This window comes from Scylla paramamosain, chromosome 14, assembly GCF_035594125.1.
Source record: "Scylla paramamosain isolate STU-SP2022 chromosome 14, ASM3559412v1, whole genome shotgun sequence".
Classification (NCBI taxonomy): Eukaryota; Metazoa; Arthropoda; class Malacostraca; order Decapoda; family Portunidae; genus Scylla; species Scylla paramamosain.
The window spans coordinates 1,696,396-1,713,333 of NC_087164.1; positions in this window are offsets into that span (position 1 = coordinate 1,696,396).

Below are 16,938 nucleotides of genomic sequence, written 5' to 3' on the forward strand. Positions count from 1 at the left end.
GTAGCTGTGAAAACTCTCAAAAGACACGCTTTTGGTAATGTTTTGCTTTTCCAAATAGGGAGCTTTTGTTGCTTTTTAGCGTTTTGGTATCTAATATTGTTGTGTTTTTCTAAAGAGAGTATTATTTATTCATTTTAGCGTTTTGGTACCTGAGAAGCTCAAAAACGCTCTTAATATAAATTTCTCATAATGTCTTTGGTTACTTTTTTTTTTGCGTAACAAGCTCAAAACATTAAAAATACACGCTTTTTTGGTAATGTTATTCAGTTTTTCCAAAAAAAAAAAGGCGTTTTGGATGCGTTTAAGTGTTTTTGCATATAAGTAGCTCATAAGCACTGAAAAGAAAAGTTTTTGTAATCTTTTGTTTTCTCCTATAGGGTGCTCTCCTTGGTTTTTAGCTTTTTGGTACCTAACTCGCTCATAAACAGTGAAAGGACATGTTCCTGGAAATGTTTCCTCTCCCCATATAGTATGCTTTGCATGCATTTTCGCGTTGCGGTACCTAATAACGTGAAAAAAGCCTTAAAACACAAGTTTTGGTTAATCTTGTTCTGTTTCTCCATATAGAGTATTGTTAATACGTTTTAATGTTCTGGTACCTATGAAGCTCAATAGCACTTAAAATATACGTTTCTTTTAATGTTTTCTTTTCCCCTTTTAGGGTTATTTGCACGTATTTTATCGTTTTTGTATGTAACAGGCTCAAAATCTCTCAAAATGCATGTTTTTGGTAAAGGTGTTGAATTTCTCCATAAAGTGTGTTTTGCAACCGTTGTAGCTGTTTGGTACGTAAGTAGCTTAAAACACTTAATGTTTTCCCATTTACGGTACTTTCCATGCTTCTTAAGAGGTTTTTGTGCCTAACAAAATCATAAACTCTCAAAAGACATGTTTCTGGAAATGTCGTTTATTTTCCCCATATCGGGTGCTTTGCATGCATTTTGGCGTTTTGATACCTAACAAAGCTAAATACACTTAAAATACACGTTTTCTTCATACAGAATGCAAATCATACGTTTTATTGTTTTGGTACCTAATAAGCTAAAAAAAAAAAAAAACTCATAATACTAGTTTCTCTTAAAATCTTTTCGTTTTCTTATATGGGGTACTTTATATGCATTTTGACGCTTTTGTACATAACAAGCTGAAAAATCGCTAAAAATGCTCGTTTTTGGTAATGTTTTTGTTTCTGCATGAAGGGTGTTTTGCTTGTTTTATCGTTTTGGTACATTATGAATTTAAAAACTTCCAAACACGTGAAAAGTCACGTTATTTCTTTTTCCCTTCCAACATAGTGCTCTTTTTATACTTCTTAGTGTTTTGGTGCCTAACACGTAGAAACACTCTCTAAAGATAGGTTTCTTGTAATGTCGTTTTGTGTCGTCTTTTAGAAGTCTTTGCATGTATTTTTGCGTTTTGGTACCTAATAATATGAAAACCACTGAAAATATATATTTTCATTCGTGTTGTTTTGTTTCTCCATATAGAGTACTATTAAGGTGCCTTTGTGTTTCGTACCTAAAAAGCTGAAAAGTTCTCATAATACACGTTTCTCGAAATGTCTTCGTTTCCCGGCATAGGGAACTTTGCATATATTTCGGCGTTTTTCTACTTACATACCTCAAAAACACTGAAAATATAGTTTTTTTTGTATTGTTATTTTGTTTCTCCATAAAGCATGTTTTGCGTCTGTTCAAGCATTTTGATATAAAAGTAGCTCAAAAACACTAAAAAATTACTATTTTTTTGGTAATTTTGTTTTGTATTCCCATATAGGATGCTTTCCATTTTTATTTTTTAGAGTTTGGTGCCTAACACGCTCATAAACACTCAAAATTCACGTTTCTGGAAATTTCGTTTCGTTTCTCCCATAGATTGCACTTTGCATGAATTTCGACGGTTTGGTACATAACATTGTGAAAACAAACAAAATACACGTTTTTAGTAATGTTGCTCTGTTTCTCCATATAGAGTGGTATTCATGCATTTTCGTATTTTTCAACCTAATAAGGTCTAAAACACTTACAATATACGTTTCTCGTAATGTCTTTTCGTTTCCCCATATTGGGAACTTTACATGAATTTTGACAATTTTTTACGTAATTAGCTTAAAACCTTAAAAATACACGTTTTCCCGTTTCTACATAAAAGGTGTTTTGCATGCGCCTTTGCGTTTTAGTATGTAAGTAGCTCTAAACAATGAAAAGACTTTTTTGTAATGTTTTGTTTTCCCATGTATGGTTCTTTCCTTGCTTTTTAGCGTTTTGGTACCTAATACGCTTACAAACACTGAAAAGACACGTTTCTAGAAGTGTCGTATTTTCCCTCATATATGATGCTTTGCATGCATTTTAGCGTTTTTGTTTCTCAATATAGAGTGCTATTCATTCGCTTTATCGTTTTGGTACCTAATAAGTTGAAAACACTCATACTGCACGTTTCTCGTAATGTACTTTCGTATCCATATATAGTGTACTTTGCATGCATTTTGGCGCTTTTGTACGTGGCAAGCTTAAGAAATAAAATGAAATACTAGTTTCTGGTAAGGTTATTTGTTTTTTCCATGAAGGGATTTTTGCAAGCATTTTAGCGTTTTTGTACGTTAGTAGCTGAAAAATACAACCAAAAATACGTTTTTGGGGGAATGTTGTTTTTGCTTTTCCAGTATAGGGAAGTTTTTATGCTTTTTACTGTTTTGTTGTTAACAAATTCATATACACATATACATGGAAATTATATATATATATATATATATATATATATATATATATATATATATATATATATATATATATATATATATATATATATATATATATATATATATATATATATATATATATATATATATATATAACTACTTTGTCAAAAACGTGTCTTTTGAGTTTTTTTTTTCAGCTTCTTACGTACCAAGAAGGTAAAATGCATGAAAACACCCTTTTTGGAAAAAAACAAAATAATATCACAAAAAAAACAAAAAAAAAAAAACGTTTGAGAGTTTTTGAGCTTGTTAGGTAGAAAAACGCCATAATGTATGGAAAGTATTCTATATGAAGAAGGAAAAAGACATTACGAGAAACGTGTATTATAAGTAAATTTGAGCTTCTTAGGTAGCAAAATGTGAAAACGCATGAATAGCACTCTGTATGGATAAACATAACAACATTACCAAAAACATGTATTTTGAGTGTTTTTTTCATATTGTTAGGTGCCAAAACGCCAAAATGTATGGAAGCCCACTAACTAACAAACAAAACTAAATTTAATGAAACGTGTCTTTTGAATGTTTATGAAAATGCTAGGTATCAGAATGCTAAAAAGCATGGAAAGATCACCATATGGGAATAAAAAACATTATCAAAAACATGTCTTTTCAATCTTTTTGAGCTTCTTACGTACCAAAACGCTAATACGCTTGCAAAACACTCTTTATGGAGAAACAGAATAAAATTGCCAAAAACAAGTATTTTATGTGTTTATGAGCTTCTTACATAGAAAACGCAAAAATGCATGCAAAGTAACCTTTATGAGGAAATGAAACGATGTTTCCAGAAACTTGTCTTTTGAGTGTTTAGATACTAAACCGATATAAAGCTTGGAAATCACTTGATTTGAACAACAAAACAACACTAAGGAAAACGGGTCTTTTAAGTGTTTTTTGAGCTTATTACATACCAAAAACCTAAGCCGGATGCAAAAAAAAAAAAAAAAAAAACTTCATGGAAACAATAACATTACCAAAAACTTGTAATTGGAGTGTATTTCTCATTGTTAAGTACGCATGCAAAGCATTCGAAAGGAAACGAGTTTTCCAGAAAGGTGTCTTTTGAGTGTTTATGAGTGTTCTACCTCCAAAACGATGAAAAGCATGGAGATCACACTGTAATGGAAAACAAAACATTAACAAAAATGTCTCTTTCAGTATTTTTGATCAACTTGTATCAGAATGCTAAAACGCATGCAAAACACCCTTGATAGAGAAACAGAATAACATTACCAAAAACAATTTTTTTATTGTTTTTGAGGCTGTTACGTGAAAAATGTCAAAATACATTCCAAGTACCCTATTTGGTTAAATGAAAAAAAAAATATTACGAGAAAGGTGTTTTTTTTTAATTAGGTAACAAACCGCTAAAGGGCAATAATTATCACTCTATAGAAAAAAAACAATATTTCCAAAAACATGTATTTTGAGTGTATTTCACATTGTCAGGTACCAAAACTCCAAAATGCAAACAAAACACCCTATATGGTGAAAGAAAACGAGGCTTCAAGAAAAGTGTCTTTTGATTGTTAATGAGTGTGTTGGATGCCAAAACGATAAAAAAAAAAAGCACCCTATATGGGAAAACAACAGATTACCAGAAACGTTTTTTTCCACTGTTTTTGAGCAACTTATGTACCAAAACTTTGAAACGCATGCAAAATATTATTAATAACATTAAGAAAATAAGTATTTTGAGTGTTTTTTCAACTTGTTTCGTAGAAAAACGACAAAAAGTAAGCACAGTACCCTAAATGGGGAAATCGATAAACACTACGAAAAACGTGTATTATGACTATTTTATTAGTTTCATAGGTACCAAAACGCTATGAATGAGTATGAATAACACTCTATAGAGAGAAACAGAATTACATTACGTGTTATTTTGAATGTATATTATATTGTTAGGTTTTAAAATCCGTGGAAAGCACCCTATATGGAGAAAGGAAGCGAGATTTCCAGAAATGTGTTTTTTTTTTATTATTTATGTGCGTGCAAACACCGAAATTATAAAAAAAAAGGAGGGAAGTACCCTATATGGGAGAACAAGGCATTACCAAAACGTCTCTTTATAGTGTTTTTGAGCTACTTACGTACCAAAAACGCTGAAACGCTTGCCAAAAAAAAAAAAAAACATGAAGAAACAGTATAAGTATCAAAAACGTGTTTTTGTTTGTTTTTGACCTTAGTACGTGGAAAAAGCCAAAATGCAAGCAAAAGACTGTAATGTTAAACGAAAAGACATTAGGAAAAAGGTGTATTATGAGAGTTTTAGAGCTTCTTAGGTAGCAAAATACTAAAACGCATGAATTTTATAGTGCACTTTATATCGACAAATCAGAACAACATTACCAATAATTTGTATTTTGAGTGTTTTTTTTTTTTTTTTATTATTAGGTACCAAAATGCCATAATGTATTCACAGTCACCTATATAGGGAAATAAAACTGCATTACTAGAAAAATGTCTTTTGAGGGTTTTTATTTTATTTATTTATTTTTTCTTTTTTTTCGTATTAGGCATCATAACGCTAAAAAGCATGGAAATCACCCTATATGGGAATATACATGTAAAACAACATTACGGACGTGTCTTTTCAGGGTTTTAGAATTTCTTTAGCACCAAAACTCTAAAACATGCAAAACACACTTTATATATATATATATATATGTAATGAGTGCAAAACTAAGGGCACAGTTAACCTACCTTAATTAGGCTCACCAAGCACTCACCACAAGAACCCACTGATTAATTTAAACCTCCTGCTTAGGTTCACAGAAACCTGGGCCACAATTTAAAAATTTAATGATTGAATACATAATAAAGAAAACACAAATGAGTACATAATAAAGAAAACACAAATGAAATATGAGTGCTTAACACTCTTAGAGGCCACACTGCTGGCACTCCAAAATACCTGATCCCATGAGAAAATGGGTAAATCCACATACAAATAAACAGGAGAAATAAACACTTCACGCACCAACACAAGAAATGTTATATGCCACTGACAGTCCCACCCTAACCAGTACCCCCAGGACCCTCACACCCTATAGGCCCAACCGCACACCGACCCAACGCGCTGAAGGTACGCCACTACCACTACCCTGAAGTACTGCAGCTCTTCCTCCATGCACGGCGGTACTAACACCATAGCAGCCAGGGACAGCAAGTTCCTCACTGCAGCCTCCTAGTTCACAGTATCTGCTACGGTGCCACCTCACTGACGTCCCACAGCACACTGCCAAGACCAAACTCCTGCCAACCAAGCGTACAAATCACCACCCTATCTCCCAATAATGTCCCCCAATGTACACTGTTTCACCATGAAAGAATACAACAAATCCCAATAACATACCTGCAAATCAAATGGCAAATCCACCACTACTCTGCACCCTGTCTCTCTCTCGCTCGCCTCTCCCGCCAAAATTCCCACAACAACAAACCTCCAGGGCCTTAAGACTCGTTTTGGCGGGACTCGCTGACTAGTCTGTGAGCCTCTCGCAGGCGCGCCCACTTCAACTTCTTACATATATATATATATATATATATATATATATATATATATATATATATATATATATATATATATATATATATATATATATATATATAGATATATATATATAAGAGAATAACCTTACGAAAAACAAGTATTTTGAGTGTTTTTGAGCTTGTTACGTAAAGAAACGCCAAAATATATGAAAAATCCTCTATTTTGGGAAACGAAAGGACATTATGAAAAATCTATTATAATCGTTTTTTTTTTTTTTACCTTTTTAGGTATAAAGACGCTAAAACGCATTGACAGCACTTAATATGAAAAAAAAAAAAAACATTACCTAAAACATATATTTTGAGTGTATTTAACAAAACGCCAAAATACATGCAAAGCAACGTATATGGCAATATAAAACATCATTACTAAAAAACGTGTCTTTTGAATGTTATAGAGCTTCCTACGTACAAAACGCTATAACGAATACAAAACACTTTATGGAGAAAAAGGATAATATTACAAAAAATAACTATTTCGAGTGTTTTTAGCGTGTTACGTACAAAAATGCAAAAATACATGAAAATAACGTTATATGGGGAAACGAAAGGACATTACGAAGAAAATCTATTATAAGTGTTTTTGAACATCTTAGGTAACAAAATGCTGAAACTCAAGAATAGTACTCGATATCGAGACCAAAAAAACGTGTATTTTGAGTGTTTTCACATTAATAAATAGCAAATCACCAAAATGCATTGAAAATCCTCTATATGGGTAAAAAACGAGATTTCCAGAAACGTATCTTTTAAATGTTTTTGAGCGTGTTAAGCACCAATACGCTAAAAAGCATAGAAATCACTTTATTTGGGAATACAAAACGACTTAACGAAAAACATGACTTTTTGAGTGTTTTTGAACTTCTTATGTACCAAAAAGGTAAAATGCATGAAAAACACCCTTTATGCAGAAACAAAATAACGTTACCAAAAACAAGTATTTTGAGTGTTTTTCAGCTTGTTACAGAATAACACCAAAATATATGAAAAGTTTACTGTGGGGAAACAAAAAGACATTAGAAGAAAAGTGTATTATAAGTGTTTTTGAGCTTCCCAGGTACCGAAATGCGAAAACGCGTTAATACCACCTTATACGAAGAAACAGAACAACATTACCAAAAACCGCGTAATTTGTGTTTTTTTTTTTTTTTTCCACATTAATAAGTACCAATATATTTGGAAACGATAAAATGTGTGTTTTTTTTTTTAGTGTTTCTTTGTATGTCACCAAAACGCTAAAATGCCATGGTAAACGCCATAAATGGAAATAGAAAACAACTTTACCAAAAAACGTGTCTTTTGAGTGTTTTTCAGCCTTTTACGTACCGAAACCCTAAAAAAGCATGCAAAACACCTTTTATGTAGAAGAATATCATTACCAAAAACAAATATTTTGAATTTTTTTTAGTTTCTTGCATACAAAAACACTAAAATGGATGCAAAATACTCTTAATAGGTAGACGTAATGACATTACGAAAAACATGTATTATAATGATTTTTTTTTAACATTTTAGGTATTAAAACGCTAAACCTATAAACAGCACTCTATGAAGAAACAGAACTACATTAACAAAAACGTGTGTTTTGAGCATATTTCACATTATTAGGTACCGAAACGCCAAAATGCATGGAAAGCCCTTGATATGGGGAAATTAAATTGTTACAAGAAAGCATCTTTCGAAACGAAAAGACTTTACGAGAAACGTGTATTATGAATGTTTTTGGTTCTCAGGTACAAAAATGCTAAAACGCATGAATAGCATTTTATATGAAGACACATAACATTATTAATGACATATATTTTGAATCTTTTTCAAATTGTTAGGCTTTTTTGTTACCTAACCATGTGAAAAACAATAAAAATACTCGCTTTTGTTAATGTTGTGTTTCTATATAAAGATTATTTACACCCGTTTTAGCGTTTTCGTGATGTCTTTTCGTTTTTGCATGAATATTGGCTGTTTTCTACGAAACAAGCTGAAAAAGCACTCAAAACACACGATTTTATTACATATACTGTTTCTCCATAAAAGTTGTTTTGCATGCTTCTTAGCGTTTTCGTAAGTCGTTCAAAAAGATCAAAGAGAAACGTTTTTGGTAATGTTTTTTTTTTTCCATATTGGGTACTTTTCATGCTTTTTTAACCGTTTTGGTGCCTAACACGCTCATGAACACTCAAAAAACACATTTCTGGAAATATCGTTTCCTTTTCCTATAAAGTGTGCTTTGCGTACATTTTGACGTTTTGGTACCTAACCATGTGAAATACACTCAAAATGCAAGTTTTTTATAATGTTAATTGTCTCCATATATTTAGGCGTTTTAGCGTTTTAGTACCTAAGAAACTGAAAAAAAAAACACTCATAACACAAGTTTCTCGTAATGTGTTTTTGTTTCTTCAGATCGCGTAATCAAGAATTTTGGGATTTTTCTACGTAAGAAGCTCAAAAACTCTCGAAATACTTGGTTTCAGTAATATTATCATGTTTTCTACATGAAGAGTGTTTGCATACATTTTTTGCGTTTTGGTACCTAACAAGATCATAATCACTCAAAAAACATGTTCCTGGAAATGTCTTTTTTTTTTTTTTCCTAATATAGAGTACCTTACATGTATTTATGCATTTAATTACTTAACAGTGTAAAAAATACACAAAACACGTTTGTTTTTTCTTTTGATGTTCTGTTTCTCCATTTAGAGTTTTATTACAGGGTTTTCGCGTTTTCGTAGACAGGAAACTCAAAAACACTCATAACACACATTTCTCGCAATGTCTTATCATTTCCTCATTCTTTGCATGCATTTTGGCGATTTTGTACGTAACAAGCTCAAAAGCATTTAAATACTTGTTTTTGTTAAGGTTATTCTCTTTCTATTTAAAAGGGTGTTTTCCATTCGTTTTATGGTTTTTGTACATAAATAGCTCAAAAACACACCAAACACACGTTTTTAGAAATGTTGTTTTGCTTTCCCCATAGAGGAACTTTTCCATGCCTTATTGTGTGCATATTGTCGTTTTTGTAACAAACTCAAAAACAATTTTTTTTTTTCGCAAATATATAATGTTTCGCCATAAATGTTTTTTTTTTTTTTTTTCATGCGTTTTAGCATTATGATACGTAATTACCTGAAAACACTGAAAAGAGACGGTTTCGGTGACGTTTTGTTATCCATATAGGGTGTTTTTTATTTTTTATTTTTTTATTTTTTTTCGTTTTGGTACTTAACACGCTAATAAACTCATAAAAGACACGTTACTAGAAATTTAATTTCTTTTCCCTATATAGGGATCGTTGGATGCATTTTGGAGTTTTGGTATCTATGAATGTGAAAAAAAAAACACTCAAAACACACGTATTTGGTAATGTTTTATATCTTCATATAGAATGTTATTCATGGTTTATTGCGTTTTGGTACCTAAGAAGCTCAAAAACATTCATAACACACGTTTCTTGTAATGCCTTTTCGTTGGATGCATTTTGGAGTTTTGGTATCTATGAATGTGAAAAAAAAAACACTCAAAACACACGTATTTGGTAATGTTTTGTATCTTCATATAGAATGTTATTCATGGTTTATTGCGTTTTGGTACCTAAGAAGCTCAAAAACATTCATAACACACGTTTCTTGTAATGCCTTTTCGTTTCTCCATATAAAATTTTCGTACCTAAGAAGGATGTATTTTGGCGTTTTTCCACCTAAGCTCACAAAACACTCAAAAAACTTGTTTTTGGTAATATTATTCTTTTTCTCCATAAATTGTGTTTTGCATGCATTTTTTTGTGTTTTTGGTACGTAAGATACTGAAAAAAAAAACACTCAAAAGATACGTTTTTTTGGTACTATTGTTCTGTTTTTTTTTTTTCATATAGAATGCTATTCATGCGTTTTAGAGTTTGGTACTTAAGAAGCTCAAAAAACAGATTTCTCGTAAAGACTTTTCGTTTCTCAATATCGAGTGCTTTGCATGCATTTCGCTGTGAAATACAATACACGTTTTTGGTATTAATCTTCTTTTTCTCCAAATAAAGCGCTATTCATGTGTTTTAACGTTTTGGTACCTAAGAAGCTAAAAAAAAAAAAATAATAATAATGATAATAAACGTTTTTTGTAATGTCGTTTCGGTTCCCCATATAGGATAGTTTGTATGCATTTTGGTGTTTTCGACGTAAAAAAAAAAAAAAAAACTCAAAAACACTCGTTATTTATTTTCCATAAGGATATAATTCATGTTTTTTTTTTTTTAACCGTTTTCCTTGCTAATACGTTAAAAACACTGAAAATATATGATTCTGGAAATGTAGTTCTATTTCCCTTTATAGGGATATTTCCATGCACTTCGCCGTTTTGATACCTAACAATGTTAAAAACATTCAAAATACAAGTTTTTTGATAATAATTTATGTTTCTTTTATATAGTGATATTCATACATATTTTTTTCTGGTTTGGTACCTAAAAAGCTCAAAAACAATCATAATACACGTTTCTTGTAAAGTTCTTTCGTTTCCCCTTATAAACTATTTTCCATGCAATTCAGCGTTTTTGTACGTAAAAAGCTGAAAGAAATACACGTTTTTTGCTAAAGTTATTTTGTTTTTCCATAAAGCATTTGCATGCATTTTATCATTTTACGACGTAAGTAGCTCAAAAACTCTCAGAAGATGTTTTATTAATGTTTGTTTTACGTTTTTTTTTTTTTTTATAATTTTTGTGCCTAACACGCTCACCAACACACAAAATACCCGTTTCTTGAAATCTCGTTTCCTATCCCGATATAAGGTACTTTCCATACATTTTGGCGTTTTGGTATCTAACAATCACTCAAAATACCAATTTTTGGTTATCTTATTATGTTTCTCTATATAGGGTGCTATACATACTTTTTCTCGTTTTGGTAACAAAGAAGCTCAAAAACACAAAAAAAATCCACGTTTCTCGTGTTTTCGTTACGAGATATAGGGTAATTTACATACATTTTGGCGTTTTCTACGTATTGAGTTGAAAAGCACTAAAAACACGTTTCTTTTGTAATTTTTTACTATTTCTCCATACTTTTTTTTTTTTTTTGCATGCATTTTGGCGTTTTGATACATACCTCAAAAAACACTGAAAAGAGATGTATGTAGTTATATTATTTTGTTTACTCATACAGGATGGTTTCCATATATTTTGGGTTTTGGTGCTTAGCACGCTCATAAACACTCAAAAAGACACGTTTCTGGAAATATCGCTTTGCATGCTTTTGGTGATTTGTTGCCTAACAATATGAAATACAGTCGAGATACATGTTTTCGATAATGCTTTTCTGTTTCTCCATATAGAGTGTTATTCATGCACTTTAACATTTTGGTACCTAAGAACCTCAAAACACTCATAATACAAGTTTCTCATGAAGTCTTTTTGTTTCCTTATATAGGGTACTTTGCATGCATTTTCGCTTTTTCTACGTAACAAGCTATAAAAAAAAAAAAAAATAAAAAAAAATGTATGATTTTGATAATATTATTCTGTTTCTACATTAAAGTTTTTTTGCATGCGTTTTAGCGTTTTGGTACGTAAATAGATGAAAAGACTCAAAAGGCAGGATTAATGTAATGTTTTGTTTTTCAAAATAGAGAAATCATGTATTTTGAGTGTGTTTCACATTGTTACCCGCCAAAACGCCAAAATGCATGCAAAGCTCCTTATAATAGGAAAGGAAACGACATTTTTCAGAAAAAAAATAGTGCTTTGAGGGTTTCTGAGCCTGTAAGCATGCATGAAAATTCAAAACATTACGAAAAAAACGTATCTTATGAGTGTTTTTCAGCTTCTTACATACCAAAACTCTAAATTACATGCAAAAACACCCTTCATAAACACAATAACTTTATAAAAAAATATGTTTTAAATGTTTTGAGTTTGTTACGTTGAAAAGTAAAAATTAATGCAATTTACTCTATACGGGGAAACAAGAAATTACGAGAAGCGTGTATCATGAGTTTTTTTTTTTATATTCTTAGGTACCAAAATCCTAAAACGAATGAATAGTACTCTATATCGAAAAACTAACAACATTACCAAAAACGTGTATTTTGAGTGTTTTCTCATATTATTAGGTAGCAATAAAGCACGAGGCAATATGGGGAAACGAAACAGCATTACCAGAAACGTGTCTCTTCAGTGTTTTGAGCGTGTTAGTTACCAACACGCTTAAAAGCATGGAAATCACCTTATATAAGAATACAAAACAACGTTACGTACATGTCTTTTGAGTGTTTTTAATCTTCTTACGTACTGAAACGATAAAACCCATATAAAACACAGTTCATGGTGAAACATAATAATTTTACCAAAAACAAGTATTTTGACTGTTTTCAGGTTTTTTACGTACAAAACCGGCAAAATGCATCCAAAGTTCCCTATATGTTTAGACGAAAGGGGATTGCGAGAACCATTTCTTAGTGTTTTTTTGGGTGGGCTTCTTAGGTACAAAAAAACGAGAAATCGCATGACTAGCGATCTCTTTGGAGAAACAAAACAACATTACCAAAAACGTGTATTTTAAGTATATTTCACATTGTTAGGTACCAAAACGCCATTGTCTATGTAATGCACCCTAAATGGCGAAACGAGTTTTCCAGAAGTGTCTTTCCAGTGTTGATGAGCGTGCTAGGCACCAAAACGATAAAAGCGAAAACGCTTTGTGTGTCCACTATATCTGGGAAAACAAAACAATATTACAAAAAATGTCTCTTTTCAGTGTTTGTGAGCTACTTACGTTTCCAAAAGCTAAAACGCATATAAATATGTTTTATTCAGAAACACAATAACTTTATTTAAACTTGTATTTCAATTGTTTTCTGAGTTTGTTACGTACAAAAAAGAAAAAAACCGTGCAAAGTACTCTCTATGATGAAACGAAAAGACATTACGAAAAAGTGTTTTTAAGCTTCTTAGGTACCAAAACGGAAAAATGTAATAATACAACTATATATGGAGAAACAAAACGACATTACCAAAAACACGCATTTTGATTGCTTTTTACATTACCAAAATACCTGAAAAGCCTTTATATACGAAAATGAAACGTGATTACAAGAAACGAGAAACGTGTATTTATGTGTCTTTCAGCACGTTAAGCAACAAAACGCTAAAAAGCATGGAAAATTACCTTATAGCGGAATACAAAACGTTACGAAAAACGAGTCTTTTGAGAGTTTTGTTTTTACTTTTTTTACGCTAAAACTCATGCAAAACACCTTTTATGGAGAAACAGAATAACATTAAAAAAAAGTGTTCTGAGTGTTTTCGGCTTGTTACTTGGAAAACTCAGAAACGCATACAAAGTATTCTATATGGGGAAACAAAAATGCATTACGAAAAACATGTATAATGGATGTTTTCAGCTTTTTAGGTACCAAAAATGAGGAAAAGCAAGAATAACACTTCCTATTCAGAAACACATCAACATTACTAAAAACGTGTATTTTAAGTGTTTTTCGTACTGTAAGATATCAAAACGACAAAACGGATGCAAAACTCTTTATATTCAGGAACGAAGCAACATTACAAGAAATGTATTTTTTTTTGTGTTTTTGTGCATGTTAGGCACGAAAATGCTAAAAAGAATGGAATACACCTTATATGGGAAAACGAAACAACATTACTTATATTGTACATTTTGAGTCTGTTTTCAGCTTTTTAGGTAACAAAACGATAAAACGCATGAGAAAAAAAAACTGTAGAAACAGATTACCATTACAAAAAAAAAAAAAAAAAATTTCTAGTGTCTTTTCAGCATATTAGGTCAATATGCAGGCAATGTACAATGCAATAGGGAATGGAAAAGGCATAACGAGAAACATGTATTGAGTGTTTTTTTTTTTTTTCAGATTTGCATGAGTAGGACTCTATATAGAGAGAAACAGAACAACATTATCAAAAACGTGTATTTTAAGTGCATTTCATATTTTGAAGTGACAAAACGCCAAAATGCATTTAAAGCACCCTATATTTGGCAAAGGTAAAGATATCTTAAGAAACGTCTTTTTAGTGTTTATGGAAACAAAACAACATTACCAAAAACGTGTCTTTTCAATGTTTATAAAGTTACGTACTAAAACGCTAAAACGTATGTAATAAAAAAAAATATATATAAATTTACCCCCTTAAAAAAATCGTTTATATTGAGTGTTTTTGAGTTTCATACGCAGAAAAATGCCAAGATCATGAAATTACCCTATATGAAAACAAAAAGACATTACGAGAAAAGTGTATTATGAGTATTTTTGAGCTTTTTATTTACAAAAAAAAAAAAAAAAAAAAGAAATACAAAACATTACTAAAAACGTGTTTTATAGGTTCTTATGTACAGAAACGCTAAAACCCAAGCAAAACACCCTTTATGGAGAAGTTAAATAAATATTTCGTTGATAAATTACATTCAGGACAATTAGGGAACATCCCTTACAGAAGAATAAGATCGCAGAAGAATGGTCCTAAATGGATGACTGAGGATAAAACACTACATAGGGCGAAAGAGAAGTATATATGAGATTAAAGACAGGGGAAGTGGTTTTAAGGCCATAATATAATGAATTAGAAAAGTCAGTAGTTTAACAAGGAAAGCTAAAAATAGTTATGCATTAAAGGTAGCCAGCCAAGCGAAGATGGACCCCAAGGAATTTTATCAGACATATAAGACGAAGAATAGTGAAACAATAGTTCCTTAAAGACAGCAGAATGAGACCTGATTAGTTGTTGGGAGGAGATTAGTAAAATTGTGAACGAGTATTTTTTAACTGTCTTTGCCCAGGAAAACATGCAGGATTTGCCGAATAGTGAGAAGATATTTAGAATAGAAGAGAATGAGAAGCTGACAGATATTACCATAACTAAAGAGATAGTGGAACAGGAGATAGATAAGCTGAAAAGTTCAAGTCACCAGGACCAGATGAAATATATTCCAGAGTATTTAAGGAATGGAAAAAGGTTATAAGTAATCTGTTAGTTTTTGTCCTTAGGAAATCACTTTAGTCATGTGAGGTATCGGTAATGTGGAGGCAGATAATGGTGATAGTTATGGCATCCTATATCAGGACTTTAGTAAAGCATTTGACAAGGTACCCAATCAGAGGCTACTGAGAAAGGTTAGGGCGCACGAGAGAGATGAGGTGTTTAGATTGGATAAGATCATGGCTAAGCGGCAGGCGACAGAGTGTTGTAATAAACGGCTCTAAATCCGAGTGGGGTCAAGTAATTAGTGGGGTGACAAAGGGATTATTAGTATTAGGGCCGATGTTGTTTGTTATATATGTCAATGACTTGGATAGTGGAATTAGTAGTGTTGTTAGTAAATTTGCGGAAGACACGAGATTATGTAGATTAATTAGGTCTGAATCGCATACCATCGCCTTGCAGGCAGATTTGGATAGGATGAACGAATGGACAGACAGATGGCAAATGCAGTTTTAACATCAACAAATTGAAAGCACTTTGCGTAAGTGGAAGAAACACACACAATGAACAACCAAGTTCTGGTAGGTTCAGGGTAAGAAAAAGATTTGAGATTTAAAGTTAGCTCTGAACTCCGTCTCAAGAAGCAATGCAAAGAGGCCAGAAACAAAGCAAATAGTGTATTATGATTCATTTTCAGGAGTGCTAAAAGGAGAACTCCCGAAGTAATATTAAAGTTACATTTGGCGCTTGTCAGACATCGTATAGACTACGCTGTACAATTTTGGTCACCACATCACAGGAAGGATAAAGGTCTATTAGAATCAGTACAAAGGAGAATGACTAAAAGGATACAGGGGATGAGGAGTATTCCTTACGAAGCGAGATTCAAGCTTTTAAATTTACATTCTTTAGAGAGACGTAGGTTAAGAGTGGACCTGATAGAAGTCTTTAAGTGGTATATGGGTTATAACAAGGGGAACATAAGGAAAATTCTTAGAATCTGTTACCATGATAGAACAAGAAAAATGGGTTCAAGCCTGAAAACTTGATGTTCAAAAAGGAGATAAGAACATAAGAACATAAGAAATAAGGGAAGCTGCAAGAAGCGACCAGGCTTACACGTGGCAGTCCCTGTATGAAACACACCTACCTATTTCCATCTGTTATCCCCATCCATAAATTTGTCTAATCTTCTCTTAAAGCTCTCTAGTGTCCTAGCACTAACTACATGATTACTGAGTCCGTTCCACTCATCTACCACTCTATTTGAGAACCAATTGTTTCCTATCTCCTTCCTAAACCTAAATTTTTCAAGCTTGAACCCGTTATTTCTTGTTCTACCTTGGTTGCTGATCCTAAGAATTTTGCTTACATCTCCCTTGTTATAACCCTTATACCACTTAAAGACTTCTATCAGGTCCCCTCTTAACCTACGTCTCTCTAGAGAATGTAAATTTAACCGCTTCAACCTCGCTTCGTAAGGAATACTCCTCATCCCCTGAATCGTTTTAGTCATTCTCCTCTGTACTGATTCTAATAGACCTATATCTTTCCTGTAATGTGGGGACCAGAACTGCACAGCGTAGTCTAGATGAGGTCTGACCAGCGCCAAGTATAACTTTAATATTACTTCCGGCCTTCTACTTTTAACACTCCTAAAAATGAATCCTAGTAC